The 13,052-nt window shown below is 43.0% G+C and overlaps 1 protein-coding gene across 1 annotated transcript in view; it reads left to right on the forward strand.

Moving 5' to 3' along the window:
• Positions 1 to 6,170: 6,170 nt before the first annotated feature.
• The window catches only part of tnfrsf17 (TNF receptor superfamily member 17), a 75,639-nt gene continuing 68,757 nt past the window's right edge, over positions 6,171 to 13,052 (forward strand). Inside the window, exon 1 of the mRNA XM_087997615.1 lies at positions 6,171 to 6,300. The gene's annotated coding sequence lies outside the window, so the exon portion shown is untranslated. The remainder of the gene's footprint in view (positions 6,301 to 13,052) is intronic.

Raw genomic sequence — 13,052 nt, forward strand, 5'->3', positions numbered from 1 at the left:
TAAATTAGAAAAACAGATTTTCAGCTGTGAAAAACTGCATGAGATGATTTGCAGTGATACTGCTACAATTGTGGCAATAAGGTTTTGCTGTTGTGCCTATTTCATTTGTTTGCTCAGTGGCAGTAGACTGCAGGAGAAAATTATAAAAAGAATAGTTGCCTCATGACATTTTTGAAGCACGGTGATTGTTTCAAGTAATATGTCTAATGGCTGCCACAAGTTAAAATGAAATCAGATTCTTGCAGATTTGTGGTCATAGTGTATACACTGGCTTTCTGGCGCTCCCTTTTTTCATAAAAACAAATAAACAAAAAGAAATGAGCATGCATACCATTTGCAGCTACAGGTTTGCCTAACGTACCTAATCAACAAAAAAAGGATAATTCATTGACATACCTGTGATAATTCTAGTCTGTCCAATTTCCACCAGTTTCTGCATGTGCATTTCATTCATTATCTCTGAAGCGTTCAGGTCTTTGAACGACATGAATGCAAGTTGTTGCTATCAGTTTGTCTACTATCTCATTTGTGATGTGATGTTGCTTCCTTGAAGAGTGTAATTTCTGTGGTGAGGGCTGAATCTAAATAAGGCATTTCCCCTTCATGTTCGACAACTGTTCTGGGTTCACGACTTCCAGAACATGTCAAGCTGTTTCTTGTTGCATTTTCCAGATTCAACAATCTGTCTGAGCATCGTTAACTTTCCTCTTGGGCAGTGCTACTCTTGACAGCAAGTTAGCAATGTGCATGTGTTTCCCTTGCTTGCATGTCATGTTCAGATGATATATTTGCAAACAAAGCAGCATTCTTTACAGATGTTTGGGAGCAGATCAAAGTATTTTGATAAAGATGGTTTGAAGTGGCTTGTAGTGGGAGTCCACTGTAATTCTGTACCTCCCAGCCAGGTATTGATTAAAATGCTTACAAGCAACAGCCATGAATTCTTTATCAATCTGAACATAGCACCTTTCAGTTTGTGTTAATGTCCTGGGTGAAAATATAACTGGTTATCAGTGAGCTTGCATAAATATTCAAACGCTGATGACAAATTAGGTGAGAACTTTGGTTGCTTTCTCAAACCATCTTGCAATCATTTGACATCTCTTGACCGTTGCATCCCTGTTGACTTCAGGCATCTTCAACTACATCATCATCTTCATCATTTTTTTCTTATCACGCATTTGCTTCTACTGTTCAGTGATGACCGCCTATTCTGTTTTCACTTGCATATCAGCAGTCACCAGCTCTTCTAGAAATGATACCTTGGCACTATTATCTTGCTTTCCAATTTCAGAACCTTTTCTGCATCTGTGAGGTCTCAATTTCCTCTTTCTTGTCTTTCAGCTTGGACTTGAGGACAGCTGGAACTCTCCTCAGCAGATACTGACCTGATCTCCTACTCTCATCTTTAACATGATATTCACCAGAAAGACTTCTAAGGCCTGTAAAAACATCTTTATAATCCTCTGGGATCTGATCAGAAGGAATGACTTAATGGCTCAAATATCTTCTGGCATGTTTAAGGTTATCAATCCAAACTTTAGACTTACTTAAGGTTAAATGAGTAGATTTTGCTTAATGTCTGCAATCCAGAGCTCCAGATCTTCATACTTCCCGTTGAGAGAATTGGGCTTTCAACTTCACTTGTCCTCCTAAGATGAGTTTCATTCCATCATCTGGCCACAACCTCACTTTCAAGCTACAGTTTTGGATCACCATCTTGAGCAACTTCACACAGTTCTTCAAAACTGACAACGTTGCATGTATCATCGGTATCTAACTGGTACTTCACATTTGCTTGATGCTCTCTTTCTGCATTAATCATTCTAATAGCCACAAACCATTTATCACCTTTAGGTCTAACAATGTCAACCTTGTACTGTATGTGATTCAGTGATTCATTGCCTGACTTCTGTCAAGCAGCCATCTTTATAGATTTGCTTTGCTTCTTTCCAGCTGAACTCTCGTGTGCAAAGTGATTCAACGTCTGCAGTTAGAGCACTACTCTTCCTATGGTGGACATGCTTCTTTTCCTTAAGGGTGTAGCCCTATGTAATTTTTGTGTCCAGCTATCTGGCTTTGACTTTCTCCTGGTGTTTTTTAGACATTTCTTCCTTTTCTAATATATTATTAGATTCCCTATAGTGTGGAAACAGACCCTTCAGCCCAACAAGCCCACACCGACCCTCCGAAGAGTAACCCACCCAGACCCATTTCCGTGTGACTAACGCACCTAACCTATGGGCAATTTATCATGGCCAATCCACCCTAACCTGCACATCTTTAGACTGTGGGAGGAAACCGGAGCACTCAGAGGAAACCTATGCAGACAGGAGAATGTGCAAGCTCCACACAGATAGTTGCCCGAGGCTGGAATCGAACCTGGGACCCTGGTGCTGTGAGGCAGCAGTGCTAACCACTGAGCCACCGTGCCGCTTGTCCTTGTTCAGTCTGTAATATTTGCATATCCTCACCTGTTCTGTCATTAATATTATCTAAGTGATAATTGACAACCTTAGAACTTCTGCACATGTTGATACCTTTTTTGAGAGCATTCTCCTTTCTTAGCAGATGACCTTTCACAGCAGGATCTGTGGGTGGTATGGTGGCTGAGTGTTTTGCAAACATGTGCAAGTTAGGAAGATTGGCCATGGTAAATTGCTCCATAGTATCTAGGGATGTGTAGGCCAGGAAGGTTAGCTGTTTTATGGGGTTAGAGTGGGGTTACTGAGTCTGGTGGGACGTCCTTTGTAGAGTCAGTGCAGACTGAATAGGCTGAACTGTAGGATTCTATGATCTCTCATGTGAAAGGCAATCCTGTCTCTGAGGAGATCCGCATTCAGTTTTCCAAACTGTCAAGAATAGCTCATTGTATCATATTCTTGTTTATTAATTCAGGGGATTTGGGCATCGCTGGCCTGTCAGCATTTATTGCATATCTGTAGTTGCTCTTGAAAAGATGGTGCCTCCTTAAACCACTGCAGTCCAGTTGCTGTTCGGAAGGGAGGACTTTGACCCAGCAACACTGAATGAATAGTGATAAATTTCCAAGTCAGGATGGTTCATGGCTTGGAGTGGAACATGGAGGTGGTGATGATCCCATGTATCTGCTGCCCATGGCCTTCTGGATGGTATTGATAGTGCATTTGGAAGGCCCTGCTAAAAGAGCCTTGGGGAGTTACTGCAATGCAGTCTATAGATGGTACACACTACTTCTAATGTGCGCTGTTGTAAAGGATGTGAATGTTTGTAAATATGATGCCAATCAAGTGAGTTGCTTTGTGCTTTGTTATGGATGTTGTCAAGCTTTTGAGTGTTATTGAAACTATAGTCATCCAAGAACATGAGAAGTATTCCACCACACTCCAGACATTTACGCTGTAGATAATGGGCATGCTTTGAGGAGTCAGGGGGTGAGTTACTCACTGAAGGATCCCTAGTCTCTGACCTTTTCTTGTAGCCATGGTACTTATATGGCTGGTCCAGTTCAGTTTCTGGTCAATGGTAATTCTCCGGAATGTTGATAGTCATGGATTTAGTGATAGTAATGCCATTGAATATCAACAGGCAATGGTTAGATTCTCTCAACCAAACCTTAGACCAAAATTAGAACTGTATCCCCCTAATCCCAGACAAACACATTCACATGACAGACACAAACAACAAACTCTGTGGAGATGGTATTAAAAAAAAGGAGATAAATATCCTTCTTTCCGAATGGTCTGTGAAACAAAGGATAAAGTTTGATGAATCCTTTCAGAAACTATATCTCTTTTGGACCAAGCTGAATCTTTGAAAGCCATAGACCATTGGAAACCTCTTCATACCAAACTTCCATTTGGATATAAATTCAGTTAGATCCAGGCCTTTGAATTGAGGTCACATCTTAGTTTTGTTTTAAGATTGTTACAAATAGTCCAAATATTGAGGTATTGGACTTGGAAGAAACAGCCAGGAGAGAGAGAGAGAGAGAGAGATGCACCTTTTCTCTTGCTTACTCCTACTATTCCTTTTTCTAACAATTTGCTTTTACATGTTCCTTTCTAAATACTTTTGGCAATTTAATGGCCAATGACCATCTAAGGAATTCCACACCACCACTAGCCCATGCCAAGAATCCACGGCTAGGCGAGGGCTGTGCTTCCTAATGAGGGTATCCTGGACACATTGGAGGTATTGTCTTCACCTGGGTCCTCCTGCCCTTATATTTCCTCATTTGCCCCCACCCCACCCCATCAAAACAATTCTTTCACCAGGGCCTGCCAGACAGCTCCCATTGACTCCCAGAATTGCTTCCACCAAAGCCTTCTCTTCAAGACCACATGCAGTCCCAACAGTGGCCATTATTCCAAGGGGCTCTGTTGATGCATGAGACCCTCCAGTTACTTGGTTGGCCACTAGCTCTCTGATAGGGTGGAAGTCTGGCCTCGAGCCAAGTAAAGGTCCAATAGTTTTAACTGTGTTCATTCAGGGCCAGCAGGAACACACCAAACTTTTATTATGTTATGCGGTGGGCAGTGACTCTTTCCTTTAAAAGATTCAGCCCAAAGTGAAACTCCTAGATCTTTATGCAAAGTGCTAGCATAGTCCTAATTTGGTAATTAGCTTTTCACATTCTTTCCTTAACAAAACGTTTGGTAAGGATACACTTGACATTGAATAGTTTGAGAATGGGATGCTGGAAAAGCATAGCAGGACAGGCAACTTCCGAGGAGCAGGAGAATCGACGTTTTGGGCAAGATCCCTTCATCAGGAATGAGGCTTGTGAGCTGAGAGATTGAAGAGATAAATGTGGGGGGGGGGGGGGGGGAGTTGGGGCTGGGGGGAAGGAGCTGAGAGTGCGATAGGTAGACAGAACTGGGGGTAATGGTGATAGGTCAGAGAGGAGGGTGGAGCGGATAGGTGGGAAGGAAGATGGACAGGTAGGTCAGGTCATGAGGGCAGTGCCGAGTTGGAAGGTTAGAACTGGGATAAGGTGGGGGGAGGGAAAATGAGGAAGTGAATTCCATATGGTTGGAGGATCCCAAGGTGGAAGATGAGGTGTTCTTCCTCCAGGCGTCAGTGGTTAGGGTGTGGTGACGGAGGAGGCCCAGGACCTGCATGTCCTTGGTGGAGTGGGAGGGGGAGCTGTTGTATTCGGCCACGGGGTGGTGGGTTTGGTTGGTGTGGGTGTCCCAGAGATGTTCTCTGAAGGACTCTGCAAGTAGGTGTCCTGTCTCCCCAGCATAGAGGAGACCACATCAGGAGCAATGGATAGAGTAAATGACGTGTGGAAGTGCAGATAAAACTCTGATGGATGTGTATGGTGAGGAGGGAGATGTGGGCGTAGGTTTTGTAATTCATGCAGTGGAAGGGGAAGGTGCCGGGAGGGGAGAGTGGGTTGGTGGGGTCGTAGACCTGACAAGAGAGTTGCATAGGGAATGGTCTTTACGGAAAGCGGATGGGGAGGGGAGGGAAATATATATCTGGTGGTGGGGTCCATTTGTATGTGGCTGAAACAGCGGAGAATATGTGATATATATGGAGGTTGGCAGGGTGGAAGGTGAGGACTGGGGTGAGGGTTCTGTCCTTGTTGCAGTTGAAAGGGTGGAGTTCGAGGGCGGGGTGTGGGAAGTGGATGAGATGTGCTGAAGGGCATCGGCGACCACGTGGGAGGGGATATTGTGGTTTTTGAAGAAGGCGGCCATCTGGTGTGTTCTGTGGTGGAATTGGTCCTCCTGGGAGCAAATAAGGCAGAGGTGGAGGATTTGGGAGTAAGGGATAGTGTTTTTACAGGAGACAGGTTGGCAGGAGATGTGGTGTAAACAGCTGTGGGAATCAGTGGGTTTGTAGAAGATGACCGCGTTGTGTCAGTCACCATTGATGGAGATGGAGAGGTCCAGGAAGGGAAGGCAGGTGTCTGAAATGGTCCAAGTGAACTTAAGGTTGGGGTGGAATGTGTAGGTGAAGTTGATGAACTGTTCAACCTTCTCGTAGGAGCACGAGGTGGCGCTGATACAGTCATCAGTATAGAGGAGGAAAATGTGGGGAATGGTGCCGGTGTAACTGCGGAAGATGGACTGTTCTACATAACCGACAAAGAGACAGGAATTGCTGGGGCTCATGTGGGTGACCATGGCTACTCCTTTCGTCTGGAGGAAGTGGGAGGATTCAAAGGAGGAATCATTGAACAGCTTTATAACAGTTCTTGCAGATGAAGAAGAAATGTCACGTTCCTTTTCATGCAGACTAAGAGAAATAGCTGCACTTACCAAAGGCACAAGAGAAACATTGTACTTCAGCCTGAGTCATGTCAGAAAGGTATGTTTTTTTGTGTTCATTTTCACATACCATTTAACATCTCCAGACTCCAATATACGGTAATCACAGACAGCTGCAAAATAGCAAATGCTGGAGAAATCCCAACAGGTCTGGCAGCCTCAGAAGAGAAGAACAGCATATTGGATGCAAAATGATAACCCTCTTCACATATTCTGCCTGTCCTGAATTTTCCTGTTTTATGGTAGCCATAGAGTTAATTTAAATTAAATGATTCCATTCAACTGTATGTAAAGACAATGGACACAATGATACTGGCTCTAAAGATGCAAGTTTTAATCTCAACACTTTGAGAAACTTGTGGGCCATTGTTATATTTGCATTCAATTCCGGGCACCCTATTGGAGCCATGGGATACTGGAAGAATATTGGAAGGCTATTGGAAGAATAATTTGAATCAAAATTAAGATGGTAGTAAATTTGTTTTTTTTTTCTTGGGATAGATAATCAGTGATTTTAAAGAATTAGTGTCATAGAGACGTACAGCATGAAAACAGACCGTTCAGTCCAACTCATCCATGCTGACCAGATTTCCTAAATTAATCTTGTCCCATTTGCCAGCATTTGGTCCATATTCTTCTAAACCCTTCCAATTCATATACCCATCTAGATGCCATTTAAATGTTATAATTGTACCAGACTCCACCACTTCCTCTGGCAGTTCTTTAATTTTGCTGTTCTTAGATCAAACTCCGATGTCCAGAGATACTTGAAACCAGCCAGCAAAGGCAACAGCTGTGCAGGTCACTACTGGGTTTCTTTCTCCGTTTGAATCACTTCCCATGTGGTCACTGCCTTTCTGTCAACCTCCTTTTTAAAGGGCCGTTGTTTTGATTTTTTCCCCTAAAGTTCCAAAACAATACAACAAATCACTTTAAAGTGTTGGTGATGCAATCGTGATAAAGTCAACACACGTTTAAAGGTTCACACTTTAGAAACAGCATCCCCTAAAGGAATGGCTGGTTAGTGTAGGGAATGACATCTCCAGGACACCCGCACCAGTCAGGCCCACCGCCCTGTGGCTGAACATTTCAACTCCCCCTCCTACTCTGCCGAGGACATGCAAGTCCTGGGCCTCCTCTACCGCCACTGCCTCACCACATGACGCCTCATCTTCCGCCTCGGAACCCTTCAACCCCAGGGCATCAACGTTTCCTCACCAGTTTCCTCATTTCCCCTTCCCTCACCTTAGCCCAGTTCCAACCTTCCAGCTCAGCACCATCCTCATGATCTGTCCCACCTGTCAATCTTCCTTCCCACCTATCCACTCCACCATCCTGTCTGACCTGTCACCTTTACCCCTGCCTCCATCCTCCTATTGCACTCCCAACTACCTTCTCCCCAGCCCCAGCCCCTCCCATTTATCTCTCCACACCTGAGGCTTCCAGCCTCATTCCTGATGAAGGGCTCCTGCCCAAAACGTCGATTTCACTGCTTCTCAGATGCTGCCTAACCTGCTGTGTTTTTCCAGCACCACTGTAATCTTGTCTCTAATCTCCAGCATCTGCAGTCCTCACTTTTGCCTAAAAAAATTGAGGTTTGGTTAAGAAAAAGAAGGAAGCATATGCCAGGTAAAGACAAGATAAATTGTGTGAATCCTTAGAAGAGTTTAAAGGCAATAGGAATATACTTAAGAGAGAAATCAGGAGTGCAAAAAGAGGACATGAGATAGCTTTGGCAAATATAATTAAGGAGAATCCAAAGGGTTTTTACAAATACATTAAGGACAAAAGGGTAACTAGGAGGAGTAACTAGGATCAGCATGGCAGCCTTTGTTTGGAATCACAAGAGATGGGGCAGATGCTAAACAAGCATTATGCAACAGTGTTTACTTTGGAAAAGGACATGGAAGATATATAGTATAATGTAGGGAAATAGATGGTGACATCTTGAAAAATGTCAAGATTACAGAGGAGTAAGTGCTGGATGTCTTGAAGTGGATAAATCACCAGGACCTGATCAGGTTTACCCTGGAACTCTGTGGGAAGCTAGGGAAGTGATTGCTGGGCCCCTTGCTGAGATATTTGTATCATCAATAGTCACAGGTAAGGTGCCGGAAGACTGGAGGCTGGCTAATGTGGTGCCACTGTTTAAGAAGGGCGGTAAAGACAAGCCAGGGAACTATAGTCCAGTGAGCCTGACATCGGTGGTGAGCTAGTTTTTGGAGGGAATCCTGAGGGACAGGATGTACATGTATTTGGAAAGGCAAGGACTGATTAGGAATAGTCAACATAGCTTTGCGCATGGGAAATCATCTCTCACAAACTTGATTGAGTTTTTTGAAGAAGTAACAAAGAGGATTGACGAGGGCAGCTCGGTGGAAGTGAGCTAGATGGACTTCAATAAGGCATTCGACAAGGTTCCCCATGGAGACTGGTTAGTAAGGTTAGATCTCATGGAATACAGGGAGGACTAGCCATTTGGATACAGAACTGGCTCAAAGGTAGAAGACAGAGGGTGGTGGTGGAGGGTCATTTTTCAGACTGGAGGCCTGTGACCAGTGGAGTGTCACAAGGATCAGTACTGGGTCCACTACTTTTTGTCATTTATATAAATGATTTGGATGTGAGCATAAGAGGTATAGTTAGTATTTTTGCAGATGATACCAAAATTGGAGGTGTAGTGGACAGCAAAAAAGGTTACTTCAGGTTACAACAGGATCTTGATCAGATGGGCCAATGGGCTGAGAAGCGGCAGATGGAGTTTAATTTAGATAAATGTGAGGTGCTGCATTTTGGGAAAGTAAATCTTAACAGGACTTATACACTTAATGGTAAGGTCCTGGGGAGTGTTGCTGAACAAAGAGACCTTGGAGTGCAGGTTCATAGCTCCTTGAAAGTAGAGTAGTGATGAAGGTGTTTGGTATGCTTTCTTTTATTAGTCAGAGTATTGAATACAGGAGTTGGGAGATCATGTTGCAGCTGTACAGGTAATTGGTTAGGCCACTTTTGGAATATTGCGTGCAATTCTGGTCTCCTTCCTATCAGAAGGATGTTGTGAAACTTGAGAGGGTTCAGGAAAGATTTACAAGGATGTTGCCAGGGTTGAGCTATATGGAGAGGTTGAATAGGCTGGGGCTGCTTTCCCTGGACCTTCGGAGGCTGAGGGGTGACCTTGTAGAGGTTTATATAATCATGAGGGGCGTGAATAAGATAAATAGACAAAGTCTCTTCCCTGGGGTGGGGGAGTCGAGAACTAGAGGGCATAGGTTTCGGGTGAGAGGGAAAAATATAAAAGAGACCTAAGGGGCAACATATTCACACACAGGGTGGTGCGTGAATGGAATGAGCTGCCAGAGGAAGTAGTGGAGGCTAATGCAATTGCAACATTTAAAAGGCATCTGGATAGGTACATGAATAGGAAGGTGTGAGAGGGATATGGGCTGTGTGCTGGCAGATGGGACTAGATTAGGTTGGGTTATCTGGTTGGCATGGATGATTTGGACTGAAGGGTTTGTTTCTGTGCTGTATATCTCTATGACTCTATGACTCTATAACAGCTTAGACAGTAACTACAGATCCTAGAATTCGAAGAAATCAGCTCCAACACTGAAAATACCTCAAAAAAGGAGCCGCCCTTACAGACACAATTTTTTCCCATCCCCCATCTTGGATTACCCAGATTCCATTTTCATAGTTTAAAACAGAGGGATTTAGATGAATCTAATCTTATTTATAAAGGATTTTCAGGGATGTTAGTAAGGAGGCATATATGAAATCTCATATAGTATTTGAGGAACATCATATGGAAGGTAGCCACATGGATGTAAAAAGAAGCAATGGGGACAGAAAACAAACAGTAAGTCTAAATGTGTGTGTTCATGATCAGATGTTAAGCAGAGCAATGGTATTCTTGGGAACTAGCACAAGGGAACAAAAGCACAGGATTAGCATGAGAAAAACACAGGGAAGTCGAATGATGTTGAAAGATGTGTCTTCACATGCAGTTATGCAGTTATTAGAACAGAGAAGCTTTATAACAGTTGGTATTGAGCCTGAGGCCATACAGTCCAGTTCAAAGTAAATCGCGTAAGTATTTGAAGATTAAAAACGTGAAGTATTAGCGTTGGAGTTTAAATTGAAGAGCTAGGATTAACATTATGGTGTAATTTCTATGATTGTATGCTTTATGATCCAGTTTGTGTCTACAGCAGTTAGTCAAACAAAAAAATCTTTAAAAAAGACAATGAGTACTCAATTATTTGGACATGCAAATCAGTTGATGTTGTGAATACAAACCCCGAGCAATGATATTCATGAAGATACAAAGAGCAACCAGGTGACCTGCATTATACTATTATCTTGTACAAGCTATTGTAAATAGAATTTCATCTTTGCCCCAGAATAACTGGATAGTACTGTATTATTTTCTGACAGTTTTATGCAATTATCTTCTTGGTTTTGTGCCTGAAGGAAAGTCTGATCCATAAGACCATAAGATACAAGAGCAGAATCGAGCTATTTGGCCAATCAGGCCTGCTCCACCTTTCAATCATGGCTTATATGTTTCTCAAACCCCATTCTCCTGCCTTCTCCCCATAACCTTTAATCCTTTTACCAATCAAGAAATTATTGATCTCTCTCTTAAATGCACTGAATGACTTGGCCTCCATAGCCCTCTACAGCAATGAGTTCCACAGATTTTTCACCCCTTGGCTGAAGGAATTCCTCCTCATCTCGTTCTAAGGGGCCATCCTGTAGAGGATGTGTCCTCGAGTCCTTGCTTCTCCCATTCATGGAAAATTCTTCGTGGAAACACACTCTATCTTAGTACTTTGCAAGTTTCAATCAGATACCCTCCTTATCCTTCTGAACTCCATTGAGTACAGACCCAGAATTTTCAATAATTTAACATTTGACAAAATCTTCATCCCTGGGATCATTCTTGTCAACCTCCACATCCAGACATCCTTCCTTAGATACAGGGGGCCAAAACTGCTCACAATATTCCAAATGCCATCTGACCAGAGCCTTATACAGCCTCAGCAGTACATCTCTGCTCTTGACTTTTAGCCCTTTTGAAATGAATACTAACATTGCATTTGCCTTGCTAACTACCAATTGAACTAGCATATTAACTTTATAAAAATCTTGAATGATGACTGATATCCTTTTGTGCTTCAGATATCCAAAGCCCTTCCCCATTTAGAAAATAGTCTAGGCCCCTATTCTTCCGACCAAAGTGCATAACCCCACACTTTCCCACATTGTATTGCATCTGCCACTACTTTGCTGACTCTTTTAACACAGTCCTTCTGCAGTCACCCTGCTTTCTCAACACTACCTGCCCCTCCATCTACTTTTGTCTCATCTGCAAACTTAACAACAATGCCCTCAGTGCCTTTATCCATATCATTAATGTTTAACATGAATAGTTGTGGTCCCAACATGAACCCCTGCAGAACTCCATTATTCACCAGCTGCCATCTAGAAAAAGACCCCTTTATCATCACGCTCAGTTTTCTACTAGTCAGCCAATCCTCTATCCATGCAGGTATCTTGCCCTTAACACCATGGGCTCTGATCTTATTTAGCAGGCTCCTGTGTGGTACCTTGTCAAAGGCCTTCTGGAAATTCAAATAGATCACATTCACTGGCTCTCCTTTGTCTAACTTGCTCATTACCTTGTCGAAGAAATCTAATAGATTTGTCAGGCATAGCCTCCTCTTGACACAGCTGTGCTGACCCAGCACATTTGACCATGCACATCCAAGTACTCCGCAATATCATCTTTAATAATGGACTTTATAAATTTACAAACTGTCAAGACCAGACTAACTGGCCAGTTTCCTGTCTTCTGCCTCCCTCCCTTCTTAAACAGGGGTTACATTAGCCATTTCCCAGTCCTCTGGGACCATCCCCAATACAGTAATTTCTGAAAGATTGCCACCAACAATGTCTCTACAATCTCCTTAGCTATCTCCTTCAGAACTCTGGAATGTAGTCCATCTGGTCTGGGTGATTTATCCACCTTCAGGTCTTTCAGCTTCCCCAGCACCTTCTTGTTAGTGATGGCCACTCCACTCACCACTACCTCTGACTCTCTTGAAGTTCTGGTATGCTGCTGGTGTCTTCTACTGTGAAGACTGATGCAAAGTTTCTCCCATTCAGTTCCTCCACCATTTCTTTGTTCCCATTACTACTTCTCCTGTCTCATCTTCCAGCAGTAAAATGTCCACTCTTGCCTCTCTCTTACTTCTATATATCTAAAGAAACTCTTGCAATCTTCTCTTTTATTACTAGCCAGCTTACTCTCTTATTTCATTTCTCCCTAATCAAATCAGCCTCATTACACATCATCAAATCCAGAATTGCCTGTTCCCTAGTGGATTCTACCAGAATCTGCTCCAAATAAAAAATCATCTTGTAGAGATTCTATGAATCCCTTTTCTTGAGATCCACGGTCAAACTGATTTTCTCAGTCTACCTGCATATTGAGGTCCCCCATAATAATTGTAATTGTGCCTTTCTTACATACCATTTCTACCACCAAATTTATTTTCTTCCCTAAATCCTGACTCCTGCTAGACAACTCCCATCAAAGTTTTATTCCCTTTATGGTTCCTCAACTATACCCACACAGATTTGACACTTTCCGAGTCTATACTACATCTTGCTTTCTTAATTTCATTTCTTACTGTCAAAGCAAGCTACCCCTGCCCATCTGCCTGTCCTTTTGATTGACTGTGTATCCTTGGATAGTTAGTTCTCAGCCCTGATCCCTTTGCAGCCACA

Source organism: Chiloscyllium plagiosum, unplaced genomic scaffold, assembly GCF_037043375.1.
Source record: "Chiloscyllium plagiosum isolate Xiang-an unplaced genomic scaffold, Cpla_swu_hap1 HiC_scaffold_20, whole genome shotgun sequence".
NCBI lineage: Eukaryota > Metazoa > Chordata > Chondrichthyes > Orectolobiformes > Hemiscylliidae > Chiloscyllium > Chiloscyllium plagiosum.